This window comes from Cydia splendana, chromosome 13 (genome assembly GCF_910591565.1).
Source record: "Cydia splendana chromosome 13, ilCydSple1.2, whole genome shotgun sequence".
Taxonomy (NCBI): Eukaryota; Metazoa; Arthropoda; class Insecta; order Lepidoptera; family Tortricidae; genus Cydia; species Cydia splendana.
Window position 1 is genome coordinate 20,799,942 of NC_085972.1, and position 16,190 is coordinate 20,816,131.

Below are 16,190 nucleotides of genomic sequence, written 5' to 3' on the forward strand. Positions count from 1 at the left end.
TAATTTTTTATTGGAAAGGGTATACCCCGAAGTTGGTCCCATATAAATTTGGAAAAAAAAATCCAACCTTAAGGGTAGGAAAATAGGGGATGATTGATTTTTTCACTCACCGATTGTAACGTATGACCACGCATAACCTTTTACAGAGTAGTCGTAATAATAATAAAAAAATGGAAAAAAATCCTACCCTAAGGGTGGGAAAATAGGGGTAATTTATTTATTTATATTACAGAACAAAATAATAGTTAAAGTAGGTTTATTAATATAACAGTTAATAGCTAAAGCAAGGTAGGTAGCTATTTTAAAAGTAATCAAAAATTAAGCATGTAATAATTTGTATAAATTATAGCCACAGAAAATTATAAAATAAAAACTTTTTAACAAAAAAAATAACCGCCGAAAAAAAACTAAAAGGAAATAAAAAAACCGGCAGTAACACGAAACGAGTCGACCAACAAAAACAATAGCACACTGAAAAGAAAAAAATTATTATTTTGTCTTCAATAACGCAAGTGAATACCTATAAACTATGTATATACATACTTCTGAAATCAATCACACAAATATGCGTATTTATATATTTACAATCTGTTATTTTTGGAGTCGGTGCCAGCCTCAAACAAACTTGAGCACCTTAGTGAAGCACCTGCACCGACTCCAAAAATAACAGATTGTAAATATATAAATACGCATATTTGTGTGATTGATTTCAGAAGTATGTATATACATAGTTTATAGGTATTCACTTGCGTTATTGAAGACAAAATAATTATTTTTTTCTTTTCAGTGTGCTATTGTTTTTGTTGGTCGACTCGTTTCGTGTTACTGCCGGTTTTTTTATTTCCTTTTAGTTTTTTTTCGGCGGTTATTTTTTTTGTTAAAAAGTTTTTACCTATCAATTTAAATAGTTCCATGTTTTACACCTGGCAAGCTGACCGGTGTGTCGCATAAAAGCCGGCTCTTAATCCCGGCGGCCGTAAAAGCCGAGGTTTACGGCCGCCGCCATAATACTGAGAGCTAACCTCGGAATTACTTCCTCGAGAACTGATTTCATGTATTTGAATACTCATTTACAATAATCAGAGATGCAAGTCATCCGTCACTAACAAGTCGTAAGAGATTCTATGTCGTAAGAGAGTCGTAAGAGAGACTCTATGGCAACTACACCAGCATTAGCTGGTGTAGTTGCCTTCTGAACGTCACCTCAGATAAGATTCTGATTGCGACTGATTGAATTCAAGTACCACTGTTGCAGTCACAATCAAAATGAAACCATAATTTACAATAGCAGTAAAAAGCCGAGGTATACGGCGTCCGCCATAACCATAACAGTGGAAAGCAAACAAGCCGTAAATGCGCAGGGACGGTGTTGTGTGTGTGATTGGAAAAGGTCCCCGCGGGCGGTGTCGCTAATCAAACGGTTTGTTTTGATTTGTGATGTCAAACATACGTTATTATGTTTTAACCTACTTCTTACAAGTTGTTATGTTATAATCTGATGGTAAAATTATTAAAATATACATTAGTTGCTTAAGCATACCTTAAAAAAAACCGGGCAAGTGCGAGTCGGACTCGCGCACGAAGGGTTCCGTACCATAATGCAAAAAAAAAAAAACAAAAAAAAAGCAAAAAAAAAAACGGTCACCCATCCAAATACTGACCACTCCCGACGTTGCTTAACTTTGGTCAAAAATCACGTTTGTTGTATGGGAGCCCCATTTAAATCTTTATTTTATTCTGTTTTTAGTATTTGTTGTTATTACGGCAACAGAAATACATCATCTGTGAAAATTTCAACTGTCTAGCTATCACGGTTCGTGAGATACAGCCTGGTGACAGACGGACGGACGGACGGACGGACGGACGGACAGCGAAGTCTTAGTAATAGGGTCCCGTTTTACCCTTTGGGTACGGAACCCTAAAAATATACTTACTAGTTGTAAACCTATCTAAATAGAAATAATAAATTGATGTTACAATAATAATAATAATAAATGTGTGTGTAAGAGCGAGTAAGGTAGCTACGGTACCTGTAGTCCTATTCAGAGTTATCAGCATGTTACGGTTTTGACCTTATTTTGATAGGACTCTGAAGATCGCTCACGCAAATTAGTGCATGCAATATGAACTGAGAGTCGTGCGTGATTCACACCACACAAAGACGATCGTCAAGGTCATATGAAAACCAGTTTAAAACTTATCAAGATGGATCTCGGTTACCTTAATCTATTGGTAAAATTACTTAAATGCATTTTACACATTAAAACTTATACGAAAGCAGCATTAATAGCAATGTCCTAAAATATTGAATTCTACCTTTTACCCAATACATACCTAACATTTAAATAATAGTCCCATTGACCATATTGACATCGGATCTATAAAAAGTGGCTGGACTTTTCATACACAATGACCTTTTAGAACCTTTATTTTAGGTCCTAGTACCATAGGCATAGGTACCTATCTTTGTCGACATTGTGGCTATCCTGTTTTCGAGCCCATTTCAGATTTAGAAGCAAGGCCGTTTCGCAACTACAGCGGAAGCAACAAGTGATAAATGTCGATAAACACCGCAAGTGCTCGCTCTAGACCCGGTCAAGAGCAATTAAAGTGGGTCATTTTGAACAGAAATTTGTATAGTATGAGAGGGACGCAATATCTCCACTTCAAATCTGAGTTAATACCTATTATATTTATTAAAGTTCATGGGATGTCCCATTTCAATTTAAATTTATTTAATTAAACTCATTAAATAACTATCCACTTACTAGTAATAAAGATACATGAGGATGGCAAATTGACAGAATTGTTAACAAGTGTATTTAGACGTTAATTCTTAACAGCTTTTTATTTTTATTTCTCTATCCTAACTCGTTCGAGTCGTCCACACAAAGGTCTTTTCACGCCTTTCCCCACGACATAACTCGTTACCTCCACACTAGATTTGCGTAGGTACACAAGACAAGTCAGCTACATTTTTATACAAATTCTACACTGTATTTCTCAGACTTTTAGAACCCGATAAAGGGTTCCAACTCGCGACAGTTATTAAAACTTTCCCAAAGTCAAGGGATTAATGAAAGGATAAACTGGGGACTCGGGATAATCACTGAAACAGGCTTCAAGTAAAGTTGTTCAACAAAATTAGAGATTATTATCTGTTGGATGGCATCGAGGGCGAAATGCGTACTATTTATTTAATAACGGAATTAACGGCCCGATTCGAACTCTAATATACGTCAATTAATAGATCTAGAAACGATATGGATAAGATATGTCAGTGTCAAATGTGACATTTCTTCAAACAAAAACGTTTTAACTGCATGACATCTATTGATCTATTAATTGACGTGTCTTAAAGTTTGAATCGGGCAGTATTCATTTCATTTCATTTCATTTATTTAAAACCACATGCAAGTTTACAGTGCTGGACCAAAACACTTACACATTAATTACATTATTAACATTAAAACATTTAAAAATTCAATACATTCGATAAAAAAATTATACATAAAGAAAAAAAAATGTCATCACATCAAGCTTATTCTAATATAAATGTCATTTGATAAATAAAGATAAAAGTCAACAAAGAAATAAAAAATAGAAAAATAAAATAAGAAATAAATAGTCAAATACAATTCGCGTCACTATAATCATAATACATTAAATACCGTTCTATGTAGAGCAATTGTTAAGATACAGCGCCACAAGCCTCACAAACGTCCCTATACTGTCAGCGAATACGTCGACCTCCGGGAGGTGCTGGCCCATGTCATTAAGAAGCGCACACGCCCGGCGCGTCGGCGCGTTGTCAGTGCGGCGAGTACGCGCCACGCTTCGCGCGAACAGCGGCGGCCGGCGACGCGGCGCGACAGCCTGTCCCGAGCCGTCCCGAGCGCTCCGAGCCGGCACCGCTAGCCCTACCCGCTCTAACACCGCCGAACCACTAACTCTACCATTGAGTAGTTTATAGTAGTGGATCAACGTCAGCGTCTTTCTCCTGAACTCTAGCGTATCCAGCCCTACCATCCCTGATACGAATAGCGACGGATACAGATATGGGTAGTATCCGTACTGACGTTTATACAAAAACCTAGCGTATTTGCGCTGTATTTTTTCTACCATAGTGGTGTACTTCGATTCGTGCGGACTCCATATTATGGCTCCAAATTCTAACCTACTCCGAACAAACGCATTGTACAGCATGATTGCGACTCTGACATTCGAAAATTGATATGCTACTCTCATTATAAATCCGAGCATTTTACTTGCATTTTGGCATGTCATAGTCACGTGCTGTCTGAAGTCCAGTTGTCTGTCTAGTGACAGTCCCAGATCTCGAATCTCAGTTACACGTTCCATCTGATCGCCGCTTAAAGTATATGTAGCATAGATCGGCGTCCGGGCTCTGGTAAAAGTAATAACTTTACATTTTGCTGCATTAAAATATAATTTATTTTCTTCACTCCACCTTACCACTGCATCTATATCTTTTTGGAGTGCTACACAATCGGTGATGTTGCTTACGCCCAAGAATAGTTTGAGATCATCAGCAAACATTAAGCACTTAGCAGACCTAACAGCCCTCGGCAAGTCATTTATCATTATAATAAACTGCGTAGGTCCAAGGGTGCTCCCTTGGCTTACCCCAGATCGAGTGTAGTACGGTTCCGATTCATATCCTCTTACCCTGACAACTTGGCTACGATTATCCAGGTAATTCGCGAAGAATCCCAAGAGTTTAGGTGCAAAACCTATCGCAGCAAACTTTTGCAGAAGGATGTCGTTGTCGACGAGATCAAAGGCCTTTCTAAAATCAAAGTAAGCTGCGTCTACTTGTCGGCGCGCATCCATTTCTGCCGTAACATAATCTACCAAATCTACATGGTTAGTGACAGTGGAGTGCCCAAGGCGAAATCCATGTTGTGCTTCAGTAAGCTGTGATGCAATTTGACGACTGATTCGGTAGTCTATGATAGATTCGAACAACTTGCCGAAGACAGAAAGGACCGCGATCGGTCTGTATGTGCTTATATCTGACCCCAACATACCCTTAGGTACAGGTGACACTCTTGTTTTCTTCCAACAGGACGGGTATACGTTGGTTTGCAATGAGAGATTGAATATATGCAGAAGCGGCTCTTCCAGAGCAGACATACAATCCTTTACCAGATACGGTATGAGTGATTTCGTCAAAAGCTATAGCCTCAAGTCTTTGTCTTTGCAAATTAGGTTATAAGTAGTTCGACTCAAACCTCCTACTCGTTGGTAGAGTGTAGAAGGACAAAACAAGAATACAATACATTAATACTATTGAATAAATTTCTTCTTAAATTATTCATTAATTTAAAACCTTATTTCACAGTCTGTAACTTAATTAGATTTCATAAAACGTTCCACGTGAATCTAAATCTAAAAATAACTAAGTACTAAAGTGAGAGGGTAGGTTTCAATTACGGTACCTACTCGTATGTCAGTAAATCGTGAAATTAAAATACTAAAACTACTCCTACTCTTTTTCTCCTTATGATAAATGACTTACCGGACACAATCAGAGCTGCTAAATGTCTTCTTTTCGCTGATGACCTGAAGCTGTTCCTAGGCATTCGTAGTATAAGCGACAGCGCAGAGTTGCAAGCTGATATTGATGCTGCTGCCAGGTGGAGTGAGAGAAATCGACTTCCCTTTAACGTAAAAAAGTGTAAGGCGATAACTTTCTCGCGTAAACGTTCTGCTCTTCAAACTGGGTACAGCTTAGCGGATTCCTCCTTGGAGAAAGTCGAGACCTAGGTTTAATATTAGATAGTAAATTTGACTTCCATTCGCATATCAATAGTATTTGCAAGCAGGCCAGTAAAACCTTAGGATTTGTAATGAGAATATCCAAGCAATTTCACGTTGGAGTGGCTAAGGTTCTCTATAACGCATACGTGCGCAGTAAGTTGGAATATGGTGCGGTTGTCTGGGATCCATATGAGGACAAGTATTCCCTAATGCTTGAAAAAATACAACGAAAATTTGCACGTTGGTTGTATAAAAAAGCCTATGGATATTACCCTTACCTCTACCCTTCCATCTTTGTCTCGGGGATGGTTGGGCTAGACACGCTCGCATTGAGGCGGAAGTTGTTGCTCCTGGTGCACTATCTCTCAATCATTCACCACCAAGTTGATAGCCCTGAGGTGTTAGAGAAGATAGGGTTGTTGGTTCCTAGGAGAATACCGCGGGATGTGGACGGGGCGGTCGCGCCGCGTCGCCGGCCGTGTGTGTTGCTGCGGCCGTCCGCTCGCACATGTTACGCGAGGCACGCACCTACCACGCGTGCTTTATCATTTTTACATATTATGCTCACTCAACACGTTGACGCTGACATGTTCGCCGATCGTTTAGCAAACTTGTGCAAAACTGCTAGACAATTTTTAAATTTTCATACTGCATGACATTGTATATGTGTGTATTGTAATCTGTTTTGACATTTAATTCATATAATTTTTAATTTGTTTGACATTTTTATGCGCATGTATTTATATTTTTGTATGGTTTTAATTGTTACTATTTTGACAATGTATATGTTAGCGTGTAAGTGATTTGGTCTGTAACTGTAAGCTTACATTGTGTTCAATAAATAAAATAAAATAAAAGCATTTTAGCTCATGCTAATGATGCCTACTTTTACAGAGATAAGCCTCGAACAGACAAAACTAAAGAGATTAAATAGATAATTGCTGCAGATTAGATGACAAAACGATTCCCATGCTAATATGGCTAATGAACATACAAATAATAAGAAGATAAGGGAAAATATTCTCTATAGTTTGGCATTTAAGGAAAACTGCCTACAGCCCTACACCTATACATACAGCCCCATATATTATGACGGAAGTGTGGGTGGGCTTTTAACAGTATTGTCATTTAAAGTATTATCTACCTAAGTAATTGGAGCTAATAAAATCCCTTCTGTTTTTATTATTTATATTTTCCTAACCTAGGTACCTACTTAAATACAAAGCGAATGTTAAATATATATGACATGTATTGGTATACGAGTACTTTGCCCTGGACGGACTAATCCCAATAAGGCCTAGTTTCCCCTCTGGGTTGGAAGGTCAGATGGCAGTCGCTTTCGTAAAAACTAGTGTCTACTTCAATTCTTAGGATTAGTTGTCAAGTGGACCTCAGAACTCCAAAAATGCCGGAATAACGCGAGGAAGAAGAAAAAGATTATATTATAGACGTTATCAACATGCGCGCAGTAGGCTACCTATAGGTAGTGGAGTCGCTCGCCGTACCTACTACATATTCCCGTGGGATCATTTTTGAGCTCCAGTGAGACTTCTATTGAGTTATTCTAGTTCGTTGGATGTAAAAAATCTTTGACGATTGTGTTACTTTCAAAGCCATAAGAGTATTGTGGCGGTTTCCGTAAACTTGACGAAGAGGATTGTCTATGAATACGAGTAAGAGGCGAAGTTTCTCGGGTTGCGCGGTAACGAGCCTCCACAAATTGTGCCGATAAATTGTAAAGCTTTATGTGTCGCCCTCGGGCCGCTACACATACAAATTACAGAAAGGTATCTGCCCCAACAACAGACATATATATTTGTGTAGACCACGTAAGCTTACTTTTATTTTATTATTATTAGTTAACAAGTGTTACTATAAATTGATGATTTCTTGGAAGATAAAAATGATCACGAATGTTATTAGTTTTAATTATTACTCACTTTATTATTTTTTATTATTTTTAACTCATTTATTTTTTACCTCTTATTATTAAACATTGTGTGACATATAATTATTCTCGACATGACTATTAAATAAATTAATATTATATACCTACTTACACTACAATTTCAATGTTAATTTTAATTATCAATAATATTTCCTAAACATTCATTACTATAAAATTTTAAATTACAATCTCTTAACCATTGTTAAAAGACCTAATTTTATAATTATTATATAAATACTGTCGAATACCTAGCATAATTTAGTTCTAAGAATATTGCTGTTCCCTACCAGGGTCCATGTGAAACTCACTATTACTATGTAACACCAATGTAACAACCATGGATGCAATAAATAAATTATGAATTATAAGCGAAAATGGACATCTTCACATTATTAATGCAAGCTAGTATTAAGGTAACATACGCTTGATCACTAAAGTGTTCTTGGCGCTAAAAGCACTGTAGCTCACTACTTATTGATTCCTGGCATTAATGGGATTCTAAATGCGCCAATTATAAATTTTCGTATAAATTATATTTTGCTATTTAAATTGTTTACTTTCTAACTTAAACATTTCAACCGGTAAATGCCAAAAAGCATAATTATAAGTGTATATAATTTTAGTCCTTATTATAAATTAAAAATAAATTCTGATTTACTGGTAGTACAAAGTTCGCAGATAACTTTCTGTGTTTGAAATAAAGAACCCGATTTTATAAATCGTTGACGTCCATTAAGACCTTAGTCGCTCTAAAAATACTTTTCCTGTTGCATTCTTAAAAATCCATCAGGTCATTTGCTAACCTATCCTACCTAAAGTAAGGTTCTGGTTGGTACGGTACATGTGGAGTCTATGCAGCTACATGTCTGTGCTTCCACCGTATTAATTCCGAGCGAACGCCCCGTTCGCGGTCGACAAACAATAGGAATCTTATTCCCGAGGATAAGATATGCTTCAGCTATTCCTTTTGGTTGAAAAAGCGTGGGCGAAATCTTGACTAAAGTGACCTTGAGATCCTTAAAAACTTGGCGTTATTGGAGCGCCTTCTATAACCTTAGGTGTTAAATTATGTATTAAGCAGAAACGTATCACAACGTCTGCAAACGATGCCATAAAACTTAGAAATAAGTTAAAAGTGTATAAATTCACTGTCTCGGGCAGGGTTCTTGCACTAGCCAACTGAGCTACCGAGACTTCAGCCGGACACTAAATAAGTTCTAAGTATTCCTAATAGCATAGCATCCTATTGCACTGGAGGGCCATGTGTCAGCCTCGTCCTCATTCGATGTGAACACACCACGTCGGCACTTACCACCAGGTGAGATTGTGGTCAAAATGCTTACCTTTATCCATTAAAAAAGCTTGTGTTCATATGACATTTTTAGATGTTTTCAAATACAATAATATTCTATTTAAAAGGTAAAACTAGTATATTACACTAGTTTTACCCGAGCCCTCAACTCGTCAGTGCTTGAAAATCAATTGTAATCACAGCTGAGCATCTTCGGGCATTAGGTACGCACGGTTCCTGCGCTTACACAAGAAAGGTGAAAATGAGAACATTGTTTTGAATACAGGATTCTATTTCGCATTTTTATGTATTTTTCAGTTCTTTGCCGTTTTTCAGATAGGCCGTTTGTCAGGAATGCTGCCGGAATACGAAAATGACAGGAATTTTAGTGAATGAATTGAACAGACTTTTCTATTATGTAGCTACCTAAAAAAAGTATACATTATTCAAATTTACTTACATAACTCCAAAACAAATCAAATTTAAACTGATACATAGGTAGAGAGGCTTACAGTTAGAAAATGTAAATACAAACGGTGACGTTTTGCTTCATGACTGCACCAGCTTACAGCAGCAGTAGGGCAGCGCGACAATACTGGCGACTGCATTACTGCCGCAAATGTCAAAATCTAAATCGCCGCCTGAAGTTTTGACATTTGCGGCCGCATTGCAGCCGACTGTTATGTCATTCTGATATCAGTGTACGTTCCAATTGGCCTGAAAATAACTTGTAGGTAACAGGCGTGACGGTATCACTTCTGTAGGTATGTATTCATTATAAGTAAGTTTGTTAACAGATTGGCCAATTTCGAGGTCAAACCACGAAGTGTGTTTATAATTTTATAACTAGTTTCAAACTTATGTGGTGTTCACGGATACAATGTTTGAAGAACAGAGTCACCACAGCTACCGAGTGTCAACAATAAGTTCTTGATTGGTTGGTACACCGATTTGAAAATTATATGGCTGCGCCAAACTTAACTTAGAACTCGTGCAGATTTAGAACGTTTGCACTTGATACCATAGGGAATTTTCTAGCAGCTGTTTTCCTTCAAAAGTCATCCGCTACACGGCATCTTTGTGAAAAAAAATGCAATTATTAAACGTTTATTGAACAAATTATTTGCGCAAAGTGAGGTCTAAATCGAAAACGTCGTATACCGGCCCCTTAAAGTTTGTCTACGATAAAAACAGAAAGCTACCTTTAGCCCGATAGTTCGATATGTTTCACAATTAGGCTGCCTAGTCAGATCATAGCACTAGCGCGAGCACTCCGCGTGCACGAGAATCGTGTGTGCCACCTAATTCGAGCAAACAATGTAAGCGTGTTTTTGTTTAACTGTCGTGTCCGCCCAATTATATCTCAGTTGACAAAAATTCCACAATTTGGAAACAATCATGTGGCTTTTGTAAACGTTTATTTATTTACTCACAGCATTCGCGTACAAACATAGTGATTCACAATTTCATCAGATTGGCAAACGAGCGGACGTATCGCCTGATGGTAGCCAATTTACGGTCGCGTAGTACCAGAGGGGTTGCAAATGCGTTACCGGACTTTAAGCTGGGAATACGCTCTTTTCTTGAAGGCTTGAAGGAGATTTTTCTTTTAAAGCAAATAATGGTTTTGCAGAGTGTCCACGGACGACGGTAATTGCATCATATCAGGCTCGTTTGCTTCCAAATATGGTTTTTAAGGTACTTATTTCTCTTTGATAGTATACAAATAAATAAATATAGATTATTTTGTGTTTTATTAAGCGCGCTCAAAAACAGAAGCAAATAATTAAGGAACTTTTAAAATAATAGGTACCTACTTCATTTAATTAATACGAATACGTTGAGCCCCGGGATGACGGCAGAAATTCTTCAAATCGCGGAGCCAAATGAAGTAAAGTTGTGAAACCTGCGAAGTATTCTGTGGCTGGCTAATTGCATCACAGATCACCGCACTCTAGATCCCGCCGAATAAAACGTATATTCGTATACGGAGCGTTCTCCATCTTCGTACCTATTTAGGTAAATAAAACAACCAAATCTTAACCCCATTTTTTAACTTTTTGTTAAGTAAAGGTTTCATTCTCTACAATCATGGTGATCCGCGTTGAACGCTTAATTAATATGGATAATGAAGTAAAATAAACTGACACACTAGAGTGAGATACGACTTTTCAAAAGTAAGCTGATGATGATTTTGTCATAGATAAAGAAAAGTTTATATAAAGTGTTCTAATTTTAGGGTGACCATGCGTACAATATTTTTTTTTCAAAACTGAAAAAACTTAACGTCATCCTAACGCTAACACTAACCCTGGCACGAAATAGTAGCTTATCATTTACTGAATGCGTAGGATTTACGTCATGTATTTACCCTTGGCGCGATTCGGGAAATGAATTAGAGATTAACTAGATACGATATAGTTGTATATACTCCTAACTTTACCAAAAAGGGCGTTCTAAATCAATGAAGGAAATAAACAACCAGTCACAAATAAAGCCAATATATTAAAAATTATTCCAAACCCTTATATACAATCCCCATAAACATTTCAATAGCGCGATGTAGAAATCGCCGCTCCCGGTACAGCGCCATCTCGCGTGATATTCAGTAAACGTGTTTAGTATGAAAGTTAACTACGGAAGTATGGACGCGAACATGCCGCCCACCAAGAACTACAGTTCTTAACCCAATTTAAGACTAAACAAAACAGAATAAACTTATAGCATCATATTTAACAAGAATTTCAACTTTGAATAACAACTAAAACATATCATTTAGTCGCTGAAAAACAACACTTTGAAAAACTAACTAAAACGGCTAATGGCCAAACACATATTTTTGAAGTGGACCTTTTTATGAGACTAATCTTACATGAGATTATCAACTCGCGTTACCCTGTCCAAACCTGAATGCGCTTCAACCACTTGATTGCCATATAGCCATATAGCTCTTTCACCAGAACTACATCCCCTACCTCTAGTTCTGGAGTTTGCAGAGACCACTTGTATAGATTATTTTCCTACCTTTGTAAACACGTATATTGTTGTGCACGGCGTAATCTACCCCACTACGTACAAACGGTATTGCCATATTCACTTTGGGTGATGGTAGTTCCCTTAGCAATTTATTCCGATTGTTGACTGCCTTCCGAACACATGGAATACATTTATTGACATAAGCCTTTGCCAAATTTTTGAGACCTGGAATACAAAACTTGGCCCTTATATTGTTAACCATCAGCGGTGGTCCTCCATGTAAAGTCTGGAAATGCGCATCTCGAAGGATAAGCCGAGTTAACCACGCTGATTTCGGCAACAACATTGGATGCTTTTCATCATAATTTATGTCAGCACCCTGGAGCCGCCCACCAACACGAATTATTCCGAATTCATCGAGTTGAGGAGTAAACGAGGTAAGTTGACCTTTCTTCTTTAGTTTACCCTTTTTAATTTCTTCTACTTCTTTCGCATATGCTTGCTGCTGACTCTTTTTTACCATGATTGCTAAAGCTTCATCTAATTCACTTTTCAACAGGTAAGTATGACTTTTTCTTTTATTTTTCAGGAATCTTCGGCAGTACGCAACAACTCTCAACAACTTGGTAAGTGAAGAATACTTTGACCACACAGAATCTTCACCGTTCGATCGAGTTTCTGCAGTTTCCAGGTGAGTATGTATTTTTCTTTCTGCTAACTGAGTATGCTTTGGTTTTGGTAGTTTAGAGTCAATCACTTTTTGTTTCAGCCCTTCAGGTCCGTTAAACCAGAGTTCTTGTTTACTTACTTCGGATGCTGAGATCGGTTTTGACTTATAATCTACCATATTTTGCTCCGACTGTACGTGACTTATCCTTGGCTGATATGTAGGACCTATCGTTATGTCACTGTTTAAGGACACCCCGTTTGTGCCCTTGTACGATGCTTCGAGAACTTTGCCCACCTTACTGGTATTACGATCTCCACGCACGACGGCATTGTAAGGTAAGTATAGTCCCTTTTCCTCAGCTTCTTGTACTGTACTGTGTAAAGGTTCCATGTGATTAAAAGCCTTATGTTCATGAAACACTTTTGTATACTTTGTTTGCAGGCGCTCATCAGTTTGAAGCTTTCTTTCCAGAGAGTGAAATCTTGGCAACGGTATCTCTCTGGACCCACTATTTACACAGGCTGGTTGCTCATCCCGGAACGGTAGCCTAACAATGTGGCGTCCGTTCTCATCCAGTGTAGTAGTCGCTTCGTTTATCTCCTCACTCCTCTTTTCCTCAGGTGTTAAGATCCTTGGATTGTTGGTAGGTTCTGATTTAAGTTCCCAATATGACCTATCCAACTGTTTCACCCGAGTGTGCATGCTAACCAGCCTGCAGGAGATGTCAGCCTTTAAACCTACGTCACCACATATAATCCATCCTAGAGACGTCTTTTGGGCCACCATAGTCTCTTGAGGTGATTTGATTAGACCTGGTTGAACGATTCGAGCATAGACCTTAGCTCCCAACAAAATGTCTATTTGATTTGGAGTGTGATACTCAGAATCTGCGAGCTCGACACTTTGTAACTCAGGCCAGGAGGTGATGGTTACGTTTGCAGAGGGTTGGTTCGTGGTAACTTTGTCAATCACATAAGCTGTTACTTCAATGACACTGTTAGAGTCGGTGCGTGATGCAATTGTGACTTGAACCGTTGACTTCAACGCTGTAATCTGCTGACCTCTCAATCCCGTTACCGAAACCTTAATTGCAGTTTGTTTTAACCCTAACTTCTTAACTGCAGCTGCGGTTATAAATGAGACCTCTGAGCCCGGATCTATCAATGCCCTTATTTGATGATGTCTTTCATTTTCCCTTGATATGGCTTTCACTACCGCGGTAGCCAGTAACCCTTGCTGTGAGACTTCATTCACGAAGTGATTTGAAACACTGGTTCCCGGTGTAGCTTCTCCCGTTGAATTTGTGACTTGCTGTATATAATCCTGTGATTCCTGTGCCACAGCTTGACTGGCTGATGGCTCCCTATTTTCATTGGCTTGCGTGTCCCCCTTTTGATGTAGCAGCGAGTGATGTCGTCTGTTACAGATTTGACAGTTTGTTGTCAATTTGCAGTATCTGGCAGAGTGATTATTACCCAAACAGTTGAAACACATCCCGTTGGTTTGAACAAAATTACGCTTAACATCCACATCTAAAGCATTGAAGTCTTTGCAATGTATTATCCTATGCTCACCTTTACAGTAATTACAAGATACATTGTTGGTGATATGCAGACTACTAACTTTTTGCACCTGATTGTCCTTGACCTGACTGAAATTCCCCTTGTAATTACTCACATATTTAGGCTGTTGGACAAATCCCGATTTCGGTTCCAAAAATTCCAAAGAATGGTATCGCGTTTGCAAAAAGTTCTTAAATTGTTCCAGTGTCGGTAACTGTTCAGACAGAGATACAGATTCGCTTACTTTACATTCCCAGTTTTTCCGACTTTCTGGATCCAATTTATGACTGACAATGTAAATGATAATAATATCCCAAGTGTTTGTATCAATTTTGAGACTAGATAATGCGTTCAACGTTTCTGTGGTACAATCTAACATATGCTTAATGTCAGTGGCAGACTCAGTCAGAAGAGTCTTTTGTCCAAAAAATCTCTTTAAAATGCAATTCGCCAAATATTGCTTGTTATTATAGCGACTCTCTAACTGGGCCCAACACTGGTCATAACTTTCACTAGAAATGGGTATGTGTCTTAGTAGCTGCTCCGCTTCGCCTGTCAAATGCGCCTTGAGGTAGTGAAGCTTCTGGATGTCATCGATGTCCTGATTTTTGTGGATGAGTGAAATGAACAAATCCCGGAATCCCATCCACTCCTCATACTTTCCCGAAAAAGTAGGAATCGTGATCTTAGGGAGCTTCACATGACTCGATTTTGACGTTGATGCTGTAGTTGACAACATGGGACTAGTATTGCTGGGTGTTGCCGTTAACTTGCTCATAGCGTTCTTAAGCCCGCATTTGTAATCCATGTATAACTCGTTGGTCGCGTCATACACATCGTCTTTCATGTATGCAGTGTCTTGTAGCACATCTTGCTCTGGCAACATCAGTATCTGCATATGCATACGTGAAAACTGTTCCCATAGTTGCTCTAAGTTTTCGAGTCTGGTTTCTACGTATGAGATGGTAATCCGCTCCTTCGGTGACTTTTTGTAGTTATTGAATGCCTTAGTAATGCGAACACTTTGATCCAGTTGTAAGTTAATACTGGCTTCCAACTTATTACTCATCTTGAAAAATTACAAGTCCCAACAAAACTAATCATGAATTTTCAAAGTCCCAATTTAGTTGCTCGTAAATCTGCTAAGTCCCCAGTATAGCAAATCTTGAAAAAATCACAAGTGTTTGGCTGATGTACCTCGATATGAAATCGGGCATAGGCTCCCCGTAGGTTCACTTTTCCTTAAATTATTCTAAGTCCTAAACACTTTGAAAATTTCTACTTCAGTCTTATGATTTTTACTAAGTCCAAATTTGACACTTGACAGTTCTACTTTCCAAATAATGACACTTTGCACAGATAAAACATAAATGTACTCACAGTTTAAAATCTTCTTACACTTTTATTTCACTAGTACTTGAACCTCAGTTGAATCTTCCCGCCAAATTGATCACCGTGACGTCACTCAGGGTCACGGCGCTGCTGACTCCGTCGACTGCTCCAATCCGCTGCCGCCCTCGGAGACTGCACCCTCGACAACAATCCGTTGCCACTTGGTGCAGGAAGCACTACTAAAGCCCACAGTACATCCCGGTTCGCTAAGGACCAATGTATATACTCCTAACTTTACCAAAAAGGGCGTTCTAAATCAATGAAGGAAATAAACAACCAGTCACAAATAAAGCCAATATATTAAAAATTATTCCAAACCCTTATATACAATCCCCATAAACATTTCAATAGCGCGATGTAGAAATCGCCGCTCCCGGTACAGCGCCATCTCGCGTGATATTCAGTAAACGTGTTTAGTATGAAAGTTAACTACGGAAGTATGGACGCGAACAATAGTAAGGATATGTGACGTCCCACGGGTAAAGGTACCTTATGGCGGTTGGCGCTTACGCTATTATTAACGCCGCTCCAATATTATTGCGGCGCTATGCGACGTAAGCGCCGGCC